Source organism: Marmota marmota, unplaced genomic scaffold (genome assembly GCF_001458135.2).
Source record: "Marmota marmota marmota unplaced genomic scaffold, marMar, whole genome shotgun sequence".
NCBI lineage: Eukaryota > Metazoa > Chordata > Mammalia > Rodentia > Sciuridae > Marmota > Marmota marmota.
This window is the reverse complement of record NW_025999924.1, coordinates 519,799-533,118: the sequence shown is the minus strand read 5'-3', so window position 1 is coordinate 533,118 and position 13,320 is coordinate 519,799.

Genomic DNA, 13,320 nt, shown 5'->3' with positions numbered 1-13,320 from the left:
TGTTATATGAATGCTTTATTACTATTATATTGTAATAATAATATTATCATATTATAATACATATTGTTTTATTATATTATTTTATTTTCAAAAAGAGAAATCAACTTTTTGACTATTGGTGATTGCATAGCTACTGAAAAATATGAAGCATACAACCATTCTTTTAATTATTAATAATATTTGTCATTGAAATTAAATATATGTTTAAGTAAGAATGAAAGCCATCTTCACCTCTCCTCAGTTGGGACATCACAGTTTCTCACTCTCATCCTCATCATTAAAAAAAATCAATTCAGATAATAAAAACTTGGTAATCAAAACAACTTTCACAATATTCCAGGTGTTAATTAGCTATTTATTATAAAGAAGTTCTCCCCAGAAGAAAGGAGAACTGCAACTAATTGTAAAAATCCAATGTCACTGAAATTTTCTAGAGATAGTGTGGTACAAGTTGAAAAACTGAGTTGAGGATAACACTTGAAAATAAAATGTTTTCCCCAGTGTCCTCAGGGGAGAAGTAGACAAGAAATCAGAGATTGACACAAGTGTTAGAGTGCAAGGAAGTGGGAAATAAAGCATAACAGAATGAAGTGTGCATACATTAACAGATTTGCCAAAGAACCAATCAGAAGTGTGGGTAAGTTGTGGCCAAGAATATTAAGAGATTTCTGGTTTATTATAGAAAAAAATTAAAGCCTAAGGCAGGATGGATGAAAGAAATGGCATCTAAAGCTTCATGAAGAGGGCAGTGAAGAAGTTGAGAAAATATTCATCCTTTCAACAGAATTTCTTTATTATCTTTGATGTGCTAGTTGACTAGTATAGCTCCTACATATACCATGTGAGAAGAAATATGTTCACTAAGTGAATATGAATCACGAAAAGTAAAATACTATTAACCTGACAGACTTCCTAAACAGAGATTTTAGATAATGAAAAACTTCCCACCCTACTTTTTTAAATAAGTAGTTAGAGTTATAGATAGGATTGTATAATAAAGAAGAATTGCATTAGGACTAAGATTTGAATACAAGTCTTGGATCCCTTTCCTAAAATATGACTGATATAGTATAGTTATTAGTTCCTGTATAGTAGCATCCCCAGTGAATTAGGTGAGTTGTATGTTTTAATCATTTAAAAAATAATTAAAGACAAGAACGTTTTTTATTTTAGAAGGTTCCCCCCCCCCTTATACCTTTGTGATAGTTATGTGTCAACTTGATTGGGCTAAGTGATGCCCAGAGAGATGGTAGAATATTATTTCTGAGTGTGTTGTGAGGGTGTTTCTAGAAGAAATTAGCATTTGAGTCATCAGTTTGAGTAAAGAAGATCTACTCCTACAAATGTGGATGGACATTATCCAGTTTATGGAGGGCAAAGATATAACACAAAAGCAGAACAAAGGAAAATTCTCACTTCTTAATCTGAGGCACTCATCTTCTGCCCTCAGGTATTAGAGCTCCGGATTCTTGAGTCTTGGGACTCTGGGATTTGTACTTAAAAGCCCCTTGATTCTCAGGATGTGGTACATGGATAGAATTACACCACTGCTTTTCCTGGTCCTCCACCTTGCAGACAACATATTACAATACTTCTCAGCTCCCATAATTATATGGGAACTAGAATCAAGCCAGGATTCTCTGGAGAACCCTGAAAAATTTTCATATTGTACCCATTTACAAAATTTTTTTGTTTCTCTCAAAATTAACTATTTTTATGATCATTTTGATCAAATCACTACCATTGAGCCTGTTCCTGAACTGCTCTCTTAGCCCTACCCTTTGCCCATATCATATTCTGGGGTGTTGCTCAGATCTGACATTTGTAGTGATCCCAGTGGCTGCTATGCTTCAACAGATGGGAAGAAGTGCTATGTGTATAGTTGGGCTGTTAATGGTGCCTAGTGTTACTGATCAACCTGGAATTCCAGCATCCCAGAGAAAGGTCTTCCCTGGAACATGGCAAAACAAGGCAAGACAAAATTGATTCTTTCTGGTAAAGATTGTATCTGGGAAGCCAATATCTCATACAAACAGGGGGATCTGACAGAAATGTAAGCCTCATAGGTAATAGAGAAGAAATATTAGAGTGAATAATGAACAAAAGATTCACAAGGAAAAAATTAGTTCTATTGGTGAACTTGTAGTCACAGAGCAGTTTTAGAAGTGCCAGGTCAGACCATAGTCTAAGGTCTTCTTCCACTAAGCTTGACTCAGAATAGCACATCTTCTTCAGCAGGATTCTAACATAATATCCCTCTGGTTCTTTTCTCTTCTTCATAAAGAGGAATGGTAATTGAAATCTTATTCCTATGACAGGTAAATCTGAATTTTACAAGGTGAAGATAATGCAGGTATATCTAGTGTAGTTGTCCATGGTCTTTTCATCTGGAGTCCCCTCCCCCCAAAACACCCCACCACTTATAATAGTTTGATGTATACCCAATCAGGTTATCAGGTCTAAGTCTTGGGTTTGCATTGGAAATGTATCTGTCAAATATTCTAAAATGGCCTTTGAAGATATTAAGAGAAATTAAATAGATAACATCCCTGTCAAATGGAACTTAAAACACTTTCTAATAATAATTCCAGTTTAGTGATTGGTTTAATGAATCAGACAGAAGAGACAGTATCAGCCAGTCATTTGGTGCCGAGGAAAACGTCCGTCAGATTAACTGGAAAATTTGTGTATAAAATTTTGACATTAGTTGATAAGAACATGTCACAGTAACTTCTCTAGAGGCTTCAATCACATTAAAAGACTATTTTGTGCTTAGGACAGAGCTTGTCCCCAAAGTGAACACCCACGTTGAGGTAATGCTTTTATGAAAAAGCTTCCCATTTGGTTCAGAGGTGGCATTACATGATCCATTCCATGTAATTTCTGCTCCATGTTTCTTTAGGAGAGAGAATATACCAGTAACCCTCCTAGCTAAGGGGCATTTAGTAGGATATTTTCAATTATTAATTCATTCAGGAATTTCTATGGTCAAATGGCTTACTATAGGGAAAGTGATGAAGTTGTATCTGTCACAAAGTTTCCTAGAGTTGGTAGTTCTTTTTCTACTTATGAAACTAAAGTTTTGATGAGGCAGAGGAGAGCACTAGTCCTTGAAGTCCAGACATGAATTGTCCTTTCTTTGGTTTAGTGTATGTTCTAAAACTTTTTCCTTTATCTGCAAATCCCCTTCCTCAAATCCCAAGTCAAACTTAACCTTCTAGAGTTTATTCCCTCAGGGCTCGATCTCTATTTTTTGTAATGGCAGTTAATTATTGCCTAATTTGTGTGGGATTAGGCATAGGGCATTCTAGGGTTCCTTTAGCCATCAAAAGTGTTAGAATACATGGGATTTATGGTGGATTTGGGGGAAAGTAACTGGCTCAGTGGCCTGAGAACACTGAGGAAGTTCAGCAGTACTGGGTCAGTAAGGAAGAATGACTGCAGATGTGATTAATTCAATCACCTCCTGGATAATAAACCAGGTTTTTTTTTTTCTGAAAAGAAAACTCATGAGTATAAATTAGTTTGTCTATTGGATAGACATGTTAATATAACTGATTTGTAATGTGTTAAGGTAGAGGTGATTATAAGTATAGATAATAGTGTATAGATCAAGTTTGCAAGGACAAAGCCACAAAGGCTCACTAAGCCCTTCTATTTTAGTCACTGTAGAAAATTAAAGTGTGGTTTTATTTATTTGTTTATTTATTTTGTACCTGGGATTGAACCCAGAGGTGCTTAACCATTAAGCAATATCCCCAGCCCTTTTTAAAATATATTTTATTTAGAGAGAGAGTCTCACGAAATTGCTTAGGACCTCACTAAGTTGCTGAGGCTGGCTTTGGAGATACTCCTGCTTTAGTCTCCTGAGCCGCTGGGATTACAGGCGTGTGCCACTGTGCCCTGCATAAAGTGTGGTTTTATACTATTGCCTTTAAAATAATTATAATGGGTGAAAAGACACCTCTCCTTGTTATCTATTGACATGTTTCTATAATATACCATAACTAGGTTGGTTATCTGCAACCATCTTGCCCTTTCTACTTTTTTCAGTCTTTGTTTTACATTGTGTTTAGTAGAAATGAATGGTGATTTACTTTTTAATAGAATTGACAGGGATAATTTCGAAATTTTATGAATACTTCAAGGTTATTTTATATGGCTTTTCAACTAAAATATTTATGAATTGATTTGAAGCTGATATGTATATGTTTATTTCAGAATTCCACGTATTTGTGCATTATAACCTATTTGTCTTTTAATAGTTCTTCAGGACCAGGGTTTATCTCACTTTTCTTCTAAATTTTTTAAAATGCTTTTTGCTCATTTATAATACTATTATTTGAAGAACAATAATTAAAAAACCCCCAAACCAAGTGTGCTCATTTCTATGTAATTTGACAAGAGGATGAATGCAGATGGAATTCTAATTAGAAGCATTATTTATAGAATAAGTAAACAACGTGAGTTTACTCTTTTTGTGAAGCAGTACGAGAAATATGACTTTACAGTGACAAAAATATTATGCAGGAATATTATGCAGGAGGACAGCATGATCTCATCACTCTGGGGAGGAAGGTGGATGAAGATGTGTGAGTACCCTCAAATTCCTTCTCATTGCAAGCCATTGTAGGGCTATTTGGCTGGGCTTGGAGTAGGAGCCACACTCTAGATAGAGCTGGAAGAGTTCAAGTTGCCTGCTACTGGTTTTTTTTTGTTTGTTTGTTTTTTGCCTACAAAAATAACACCTTTGCATTTCTGCAAAAGTGTAATTGTAGACCTTGGGGCTTGGAGATTGTAGTTCTCCCCACTGTTTCCAGAGGGCTCACTAACATATCTTTAGAGCCCCACAGAGCCCCAGGCTTCAATTTCACAAAATGACTAGAAAAAATGCCAAATGAACATCATCTTTGCTCGGAAGGATCATTGAAAATTAATAGTTTTTATCTCCTGTATGTGTTTTATTTTGAAATAATTTTTCCATTTCATGTTTGTATACTATATATTTATAAATTGATCTTCTCTACCATGAGGCCAAGGGAACTCAATTACTATTTTGGGTTTAGATGAGTTGCAGAGCAGATGGATGATAGATCCCTAAAGCCTTCCATTGGCTGCAAATAGGCCAGTAAATTATCCCCATTCTCATCTTCATAACTCGAGTGAGGAATAATTTGAGTATTAGTTTTCAAATTCATTTATTTTAGGATTAAATACCAAGTAATTTCCTTGTTTCACTGCATATATAAATCCTGTTGACTCGCAAATTTGAGATTTTCACTAATTTTCTAAGTAGTGATGATTTAGCTGACTTCAATTCTACTCTTTCATTGCACTGCATTGTATGCTAGAATGTAGTTGGCTAAATGTAATTTTATGCTTCTTATTGGAAATTGCCTGGTGGAAATGAACTCATCATAACAGGTAAATACATTTGACCAGGATATTAAGTGAGTACCTCCAACATGTCCAAAGCAAAGAGTCTGTTCTCTGGGATACACAGGCATTTAATAACAGCTAAAAATCAATTTCCCTTTTCCCCTGGTGTTCTGGCATCTAATAGTAACTAAACCTGAAAGAAAAGTCCAGAAGACAATAGCTCTTCTCTGCAGGTTAGTAGCGATCAACCCACCTGGGCTTGGAATGCAACAAGACCCCTGAGAACCTTTTCATAAGACTGAGGGACATCTTCTTCAGATTTCTTCTTCCATAGACTGCTTTTATAAAGTCACTGTGCAACAGTACATGCAGAAAAGTCTGATGAATAATTTTAGAGGTAGTTTCTCAGAAGTTCAAAAGATGGACTTTTGTTCTTTAAACTTATCTGCAATCATCTTACCTTTTTTACTTTTTAAAGTCTTTGTATTTTTTCACTCTTCTTCCAATCCTTGATCATTTCCTTCCTTTTTCTTCCACAGTCTTTTTTCTTTTAATTTCCAGAGTTTGTGTCTCTTTTAATGAAAGGGAGAGAGATGCTGTCAAAGTGGGTGTCATAGTAAGAGACTATGCTATGATTTAGATTTATTTTGTGTTTGGGATTACTATGAAAGTTTTCACATATTTATTTTGAAGAGTTGGTAGACTGAAATTTTAAAAGTTATTTTTCTCAAAGTTGAAAATGTTTATTTCTGAGTTGATCTTTTATATATTATATTCATGATCTCTACATTTGATAAGGTTTTATTTTTCTTTTTTTCTTTCTTTCTTTTTTTTTTGTCCTAGAGCAAGGAGGAAATTGGCTCATCAGATCTAGGACAAGATGTAAGTTTAGTTTAAATAGAGAACTGGATACAAATTATGAAGCCAAAAAAAAAAAAAAATGGGGGATGAGTTGGGAACCAGGAAAGACGATTAAGATTTTAGTGAATGGAAAAATAGGAGGTACCCTAGAGGAACCACGACAATGTGCTAACATTTCTTCACCATATTTGGGAGAATTTGATTCATTAAAAATCCTAGAACAGGCTGGAAATCACAGTTTTCAAGTCCTTTTTTACACAAAACTCTTTTTCAAGTGAATTCTTGAGTAGAGACTCCGTGTGTTAATGGGGTGAATGTGTGTCTGATGAGGTAAAGCCCTGCTCACTTAGCCTCAGATGAGGTGTGCTCTGCATGAACCTCTGCTTTTGCCCAGTCAATGCAAGCATTTTTAATTGTTGCCTGTTGACAAATCCTTTACCCATGTGACATTCATCACCAGGGAAGGTCTGGATGGACCCAACATTGCCACTCTGCAGAGGGCATCCTCGGGCACTGTGGGGACATCTGGAGCTGCAGTATGTGTTACTGGGCTGCACATCAGGGCTAACAGAACAGAAGCTCAGGGAAACAGATAATCAGGACTAAAATAGCGAAGGTCCACTCTGTTTCCTGAGCCAGAGCTCACTTTGCTCTTCTTACTGCCTGCGATGCTCTTCCTCCAGCCCTTCCTTCAGTTGCTTATTCCTGTCCTTTAAGAGTTGGGTTCACAACATTCCACCTCATGAAATGGTCTCTCCTGTTTCACCTACTTAGGCCCTCTTCTTAATAGTTGTCTTCTTAACTTGCATTACTAATCTTCACCATAATTCCCTTGTTCATTTTTTTAGAGACTTTGAGAATAATTTAAGGGCTAGGGTTGTGGCTCAGTGGTAGAATGCTTGCCTAGCATGTGCGAGGCTCTGGATTTGATTCTCAACACAGTACCACATATAAATAAATAAATTAAATAAAGATCCATCAACAATTCATATATATATATATATATATATTCTTTATTTAAATATGTATATTTAAATAAAGAATAATTTAAATTTGCTTAGTTTTAGTCTTTCTCACTAGAATGAGAGCAGAGGCCATGTCTTTTTGTTATTCATTCTTATATCTTCAACACCTGGTGAGCCCAGTAGTGCCTGGTACATGGTAGACATTCAATAACTATTTGCTAAGTGAGTAAATGTGATATTTTATATGACAGGTACAAAACACAATACAGGCCACTAGAGGACTCAGTAGGAATATTTCTTTCAGGCAGTTTCCAGAGCAGTAAAATTTTAATTTTTTATGAAAGAAAATGGTGAAATCTGTTTTGTGCATCAAAACATTAATGGTAAGTCAGTTAGTACGAGTAAAGCAAAGTGGATATGTGATTTCTGATCAATCGTTCATGCCCAGGAGACACAAAGTATTAGGGGGAAAAAAGGCAGGATAATAAGGCTAGGAGATTTAGATTTTGAGGCATATATTTCCTCTGTACCCTTTGTAATTATAATCAAGTCACATTAAAGTTAATGACATATATATCTGTCTCNTATATATATATATATATATATATATATATATATATATATATATATATATCTTAGAAGTAGTTCTACTTTATATTCCTCACTTTCTTGTATGGCATTTGATTGCACTTGGGAGTAATGATCCCCTTCCAAATGAGGAAACCTGGAATCCTAGTAAACTCCCATGGATATCTATTGTGGGGGATATTCATGAGGGGACATAATGCTGTGTAGAGTGGGTATGAAGCTATACAATGATGTGGGAGCTAAGTGAAGTGTTTTTTAGGCATAGGACACTGAAGAGAAGGAGGGAAAGTGGGCTTTACTTGTTTATGCATATTTTGAGATGGTGGAGTTTATTCATATTTCATTTAAAAGCTGAAGGCTTCTGAGAGCAAGACTTAGTTATAAGCAGGTGAGTTATTAAGGTTGGGAGAGAAAATGGAAAGAGAAACTAATATTTATGGAGTGCTTCCTGGGTTCTACACTAAGTGCTTTTGTGCCCATTATCATCTAGAAATTCTAGGTGGAGGCTCAAGGCTTTAACAGCTGACACCTGGACCTCAGATTCCTGGTGGTGACGTACAGAACGGGGAAAAGATTCTTCTTTTCATGACTACCACAATGTAGTTATAAATGACTTTTTCCCCTAACAGAAAGTTAGAGAATTTTTGCTCAGCAAGATTCTGAGTTAACCAAAAGCAATTAGGTACTTTTCCATTGTGAAGAGGGTTGGGGGGCCGTGGTTGTGGCTTGGTGGTAGAGTGCTTGCCTAGCATGTGCGAGGCACTGGGTTCAATCCTCGGCACCACATTAAAAAATAAAAATAAATAAACAAAATTAAAAGGTATTATGTCCATCTATAACAAAGAATTTAAATAAAAGAGGGTTGGGGAACCCACAAATCATGACAGCAAACCATATCTGTGCACAATGCTACTGTTTTTTTTACCTGATAGGTGCTGTAACCATTTTATTCCCCCAGTTTCATATATTAGGCAGCTACTGTTAAAGTTGGCATGAGTTTTTAATTTTGTTAAATCTCAGTGATCTGAGTAGTTTATCTCCACTGAGAGTACTGAAAACTATCAATGTGTATGCGTTTCAATTATACCTATCCCAGTCATTAATGATTAAGTGGATACCTGAACATGTGAGCATCTGATTTACAATGACCAAATCCAGATTATAGAATTTAGGAAATGCAATCTAGAATATAGGCTTATAAAAATCAGTCTTTAATAGCAAAGTCATCAAAGATGTTATAAATAAAATTGCATCTGGTTGAATGACTATGGAATATCAGCATTTGAGTTAGCTTATTTCCTATGGAAATACTCAATATTTGACTATTCTGTAAGAACAAGTTTCTTCTCATGTCTAGTCTATTCCCTGAGAGTAAAGGGCCCATGGATATACTCTTTTCCCTGTCCCCACCATTTTCCTTCCTTTCCAAAACTTTCTACAAGACCCAGATTGTCATATGGGCTAAGTTAATTTTTAAAAGTAAATCAAATTTGCCTTTTTTATATTTGAAAATGTTGTGCCACCCCTTGTGTGCCCTGAGTCCCACACTGTGGTATGGCTGGAGATGCACTGAAGATTTCAGGACTCAGGCATTACAGGTTCCTAACTTTTGTCAGCATGTCATGCTTTAGAACTCTCCTCTCTGAAAGCATTCTGCATGGGAAGACCCTGAGGCACAGTCATCTAAGCAGTACTTTCCCTATTTGGTGAGGCATAATGACCCTAGTTTCTTTGCTTTAAGAGGCAGGCACATTTCATTTAAAATGACCCTGCACCTTGTAGTACTCATCTCAGCCAGTTGCACCTCCTTCTGTTCTTTCCCAAGACACCGAGGGACCTAGAATTCTCTCAAATTCTACAGTTTATGATCAATAGACTCAGTGTAGAAAAGTAAACCAAGGTTTGTATTTCAAGCCATCTCTTTCTGCGCTAATGGAGAATTTGGTTCATCCTAGAACTGTCATGGGCTCCAAATTTTTGTTTGCTGAGATGGTTTTGTATCTCCCCTCCACCCCCCCCCAGCCCCCCCCCACACATACCCCTAGAATTTCCTCAGACTGGGACCTGGGCTGCATAGATCCTTCTGCTCTGACCCAGCTTTGTGGAGAACTGTGCTGGGACTGGATCCTGTGGTGCATTGGAGTAGGGTCCGCTGAATAATCTGTTAGCTTCAGGCTTGTGTATTGGATTTCTAAAATCCTATTCTACTTCTTTTACATCTAGAGAATGTGAACAAGTGATAATATTTAAAGCAGCACAAACTTGCTTGTACATGTTTTTAAATGGACCTTTATGACACAAATTACCTTGAAAACGTCATAGTACCAGGCCACAATGTTAATATCTTTTTTTTTGGAGGTTGTCATTAATTATAATGTACAGATTATGAACTGAGTAAAGGTCATTCCTTTCACTAATTCTGCCAGATCCACTGTCAGATGGGAGAGTTACCTTCAAGTGCAAGCTAGTTTGAGGAAAGGACATTCTCTTTACAAACTCATCTCTGAGATGGGAACTATTTGCATTAACATATTTATTTATTCATGAAATTTCAAAAGTACAGGGAGAGTGATTGAAATTTCCTTTCTCAAGAATGCATGAATTTAGCTTTATTAGTTGTTATATGCATCTCAATTTTTAGTTGGCATAACTCAGATGATCTTGATCTCAAGGAACAGGTCCTGACCAATTCTCACAACAGCATCTCTGTTCAGATTTCATCTCCAACTCCAGTGATGGAATTTTATTTATAGCTTTTATAAATGAATGTACTTATGAAAATTAATTTGGATTAGGCAGTCATTATCCAAGGGAGAAACAGAGGGGGAAGATAGCAACAAAAACAAAGAGCTGGTATTGTTAAACCCGGTCAGAATGAAAGTGATGTTCAGATCCAGATTACCATCATAGGGGCTATTTGGTAATAGAAGATTACAATAGATTCTGCCTTGGGGAGCCTGAATGATAGGTGTGGGTGTGGAGTCCTCCCTGGTGGCCCTGGAAGAAGGGAACTAATTTTCAGCTGTCGCCAGTGTACCTGGTGCTTTTATAGACATCATCTCCTTTGAAAAGATGAAGAGCCTTGTTCTGCCTGGGAGAGGATCACAGAGAAGAGCACCCTAGGCAGAAATCAGGTAGGGTTAAAAGAGCAATTTTTCAGACAGCCTTGCATGGATTGGAAGTTTCAGACATAGCGAGGACATAAATAGCTTAGTGACTATAGAGAAGACAAAGGCTCAGGAAAGGGTGATCCTCAAAGTTCAAGACAAAAGCTGCCAAATCAAAGAAATAGGTGAAGTAGGAAAATGCTGTACTCCATAGCTACATTGCATACTTTGTACTCTAGAGATGAGAAATTACCAGATTAGCCTTTGCAGTGAAATTGTACTCCACACTTCCTAAGAACTCATTTAGGGGACAGTGGTATATTGTGTGTATTTTTCCATGGGAAAGAAACTGGGAGTAAAGAATGGAGAAAGTCAGTAATGGGAGGATTCTCCTATTTTCCTTTTAATTTCTGAAAATCTTGAAGAAAGCTAGGGACTTTTGCTTTCAAAATGGCCCTGGTGGACCTAAGAATAGCTCGTGTTTGCCCAGTGACTGGCACCCTAAGCGAAAAAGAGTTTCTTCTCCATTGCAGGTATCTTGGAGTTTTATGTAACCTTTTAAGACAAATGACAGGATGCCTGCACTCCATGGGCTCTGTAGATATCCCTAAGAAGAAGGAGACTTGAATTTCTCTAACATCTTACAGTGAAGCTTCTTCCATTCCTTCTCGCTTCCTGGGAGGCCAGTACCTGTAGGGTGGAAGGTTCCGCCCAATTCTATTGTGATACTGCAGGATTGTGCAAATGCTTGTCTTTCTGCAAGTAAGAAGATGCCTCAATCTTTATGAAACCAATCCATCACTGATGACACCCAAAGTCAGATGTAACATCAGCCAAGAGACATGAGGTCTCTGTTTCGTCATTAAAAAGAGAAGACAATTCTGGTTCTGAATCAGTTTCTGAGGAGGCTAGAATCAACCTGAAATTTGAGTTTAGTATTAATCACACTATTTGCCCCTGGACCCACTGGCCTCGTGTTTCAGTACTAGATACAAGAGCAAAACATTTGTTCTAAACCCAGAGGCACACGTTCATTCCTTTCTCCCCCAACCCTTGGGAATAAATATGTCTCCAAGGAGAGAAGGCTTACTTATAGGATTTCAAGGTATCAATGTTCCAGATCTTCCTTGCATTCTCCAGTTTGGTATAAAGACTTGGATATTATTGCTGTACGGGTTACAGAAGCTCAGCCTAAGCCTCTGTTCTAGAGCAGGAACCTCCAACAGGTGAAAAGTACATAGTTCCAATTTCCCAGAAGTCTTGAGATCACTGAGTGTGAAGGGTGGGAGTTGGAGATGCTGAGTGCAGACTGAATGGGAAAGAACTCATAAAGGAGATAAGATCATACCTGAGGTAAGATCTTACTGGAGACTGCTTCCTGTTTTCATTTCAAATCTTCCCATGAATGGATTTCAAGTAAGGCATGAGACTTAGAGTGCTAGCCTAGGTTCTATCCCCAGTACCACATAAAGATAAATAAAGGTATTGTGTTCAACCACAATGAAAAGAATATTTTTTAAAAAAGTTTATCAGAAGAGAAAGAAGAAGAGAGGGGAAGTAACTTCAAGGGAGAAAATGGGCTATCTCAAAGAGGAGAAGGATGACTTAATTCTTTGTGCTTTCATTGAGGTAGGAGGGAGATTGTTAGAGGGTCCTGCCAAAGTATTCCCTCTCAGCTCTGGATTGACAGACTGCATTAACTGAAAACCTAAGAGTAACTCTTGGTTATATTGACCCACACCAACAGGTCTTAACTGGTTTTACATAATTTTTGTTTGGTGGGCTATGGTCTCAATCACACTTGACTAGGTCTGGGAATCTCTGGTCTGTATTGTTGGTATAGCACCTTGCTTAGGATGTCTTGGTAATTAGGCTCTTTTGTGTGAACATATTTTGCCCTTTGGTTCTTATCCTCTGAATTTATCTATCTTCCTCCTGTTGTAAGAGGAATAGTTTATGGAGCTAAGATGAGGCAAGGTTCCTGAAATAGCCATCTTATCAGAACTTAAGATACCACTGAGGCAGAGGTGTTGATTAACTGATTCATTCTGCACCAAGTATTTTTTTAAAAAAATCTTGATGCACTGCTTATATCTGTCTGCTACCTAACAGAGGTATGGCTGCAAGGGCATGAGTGTTGAGGAGACCAGAAAGTAGGTAGGGGCCCCTGAAGTCATTCAGGGAAAGTTGATAAAGGTCTCACATAGGGGAGATAGAATGGGATGAAAAAGAGAAGGAATCTTGTTAAATTTTGCACTTTCAGTTTCCTTTTTGGTGTTAAATGGGATCTTTAGGTATAAGAGTGAGAAAGCTCACGGGGGATGCGTGGAGGACAGAGACAACTTTCCTCTAATCATACAGCCTGTAGGTTACCACCTCTGCCATGCTTAGCACCAGCACAAAGTTATTTACGGCCCCAA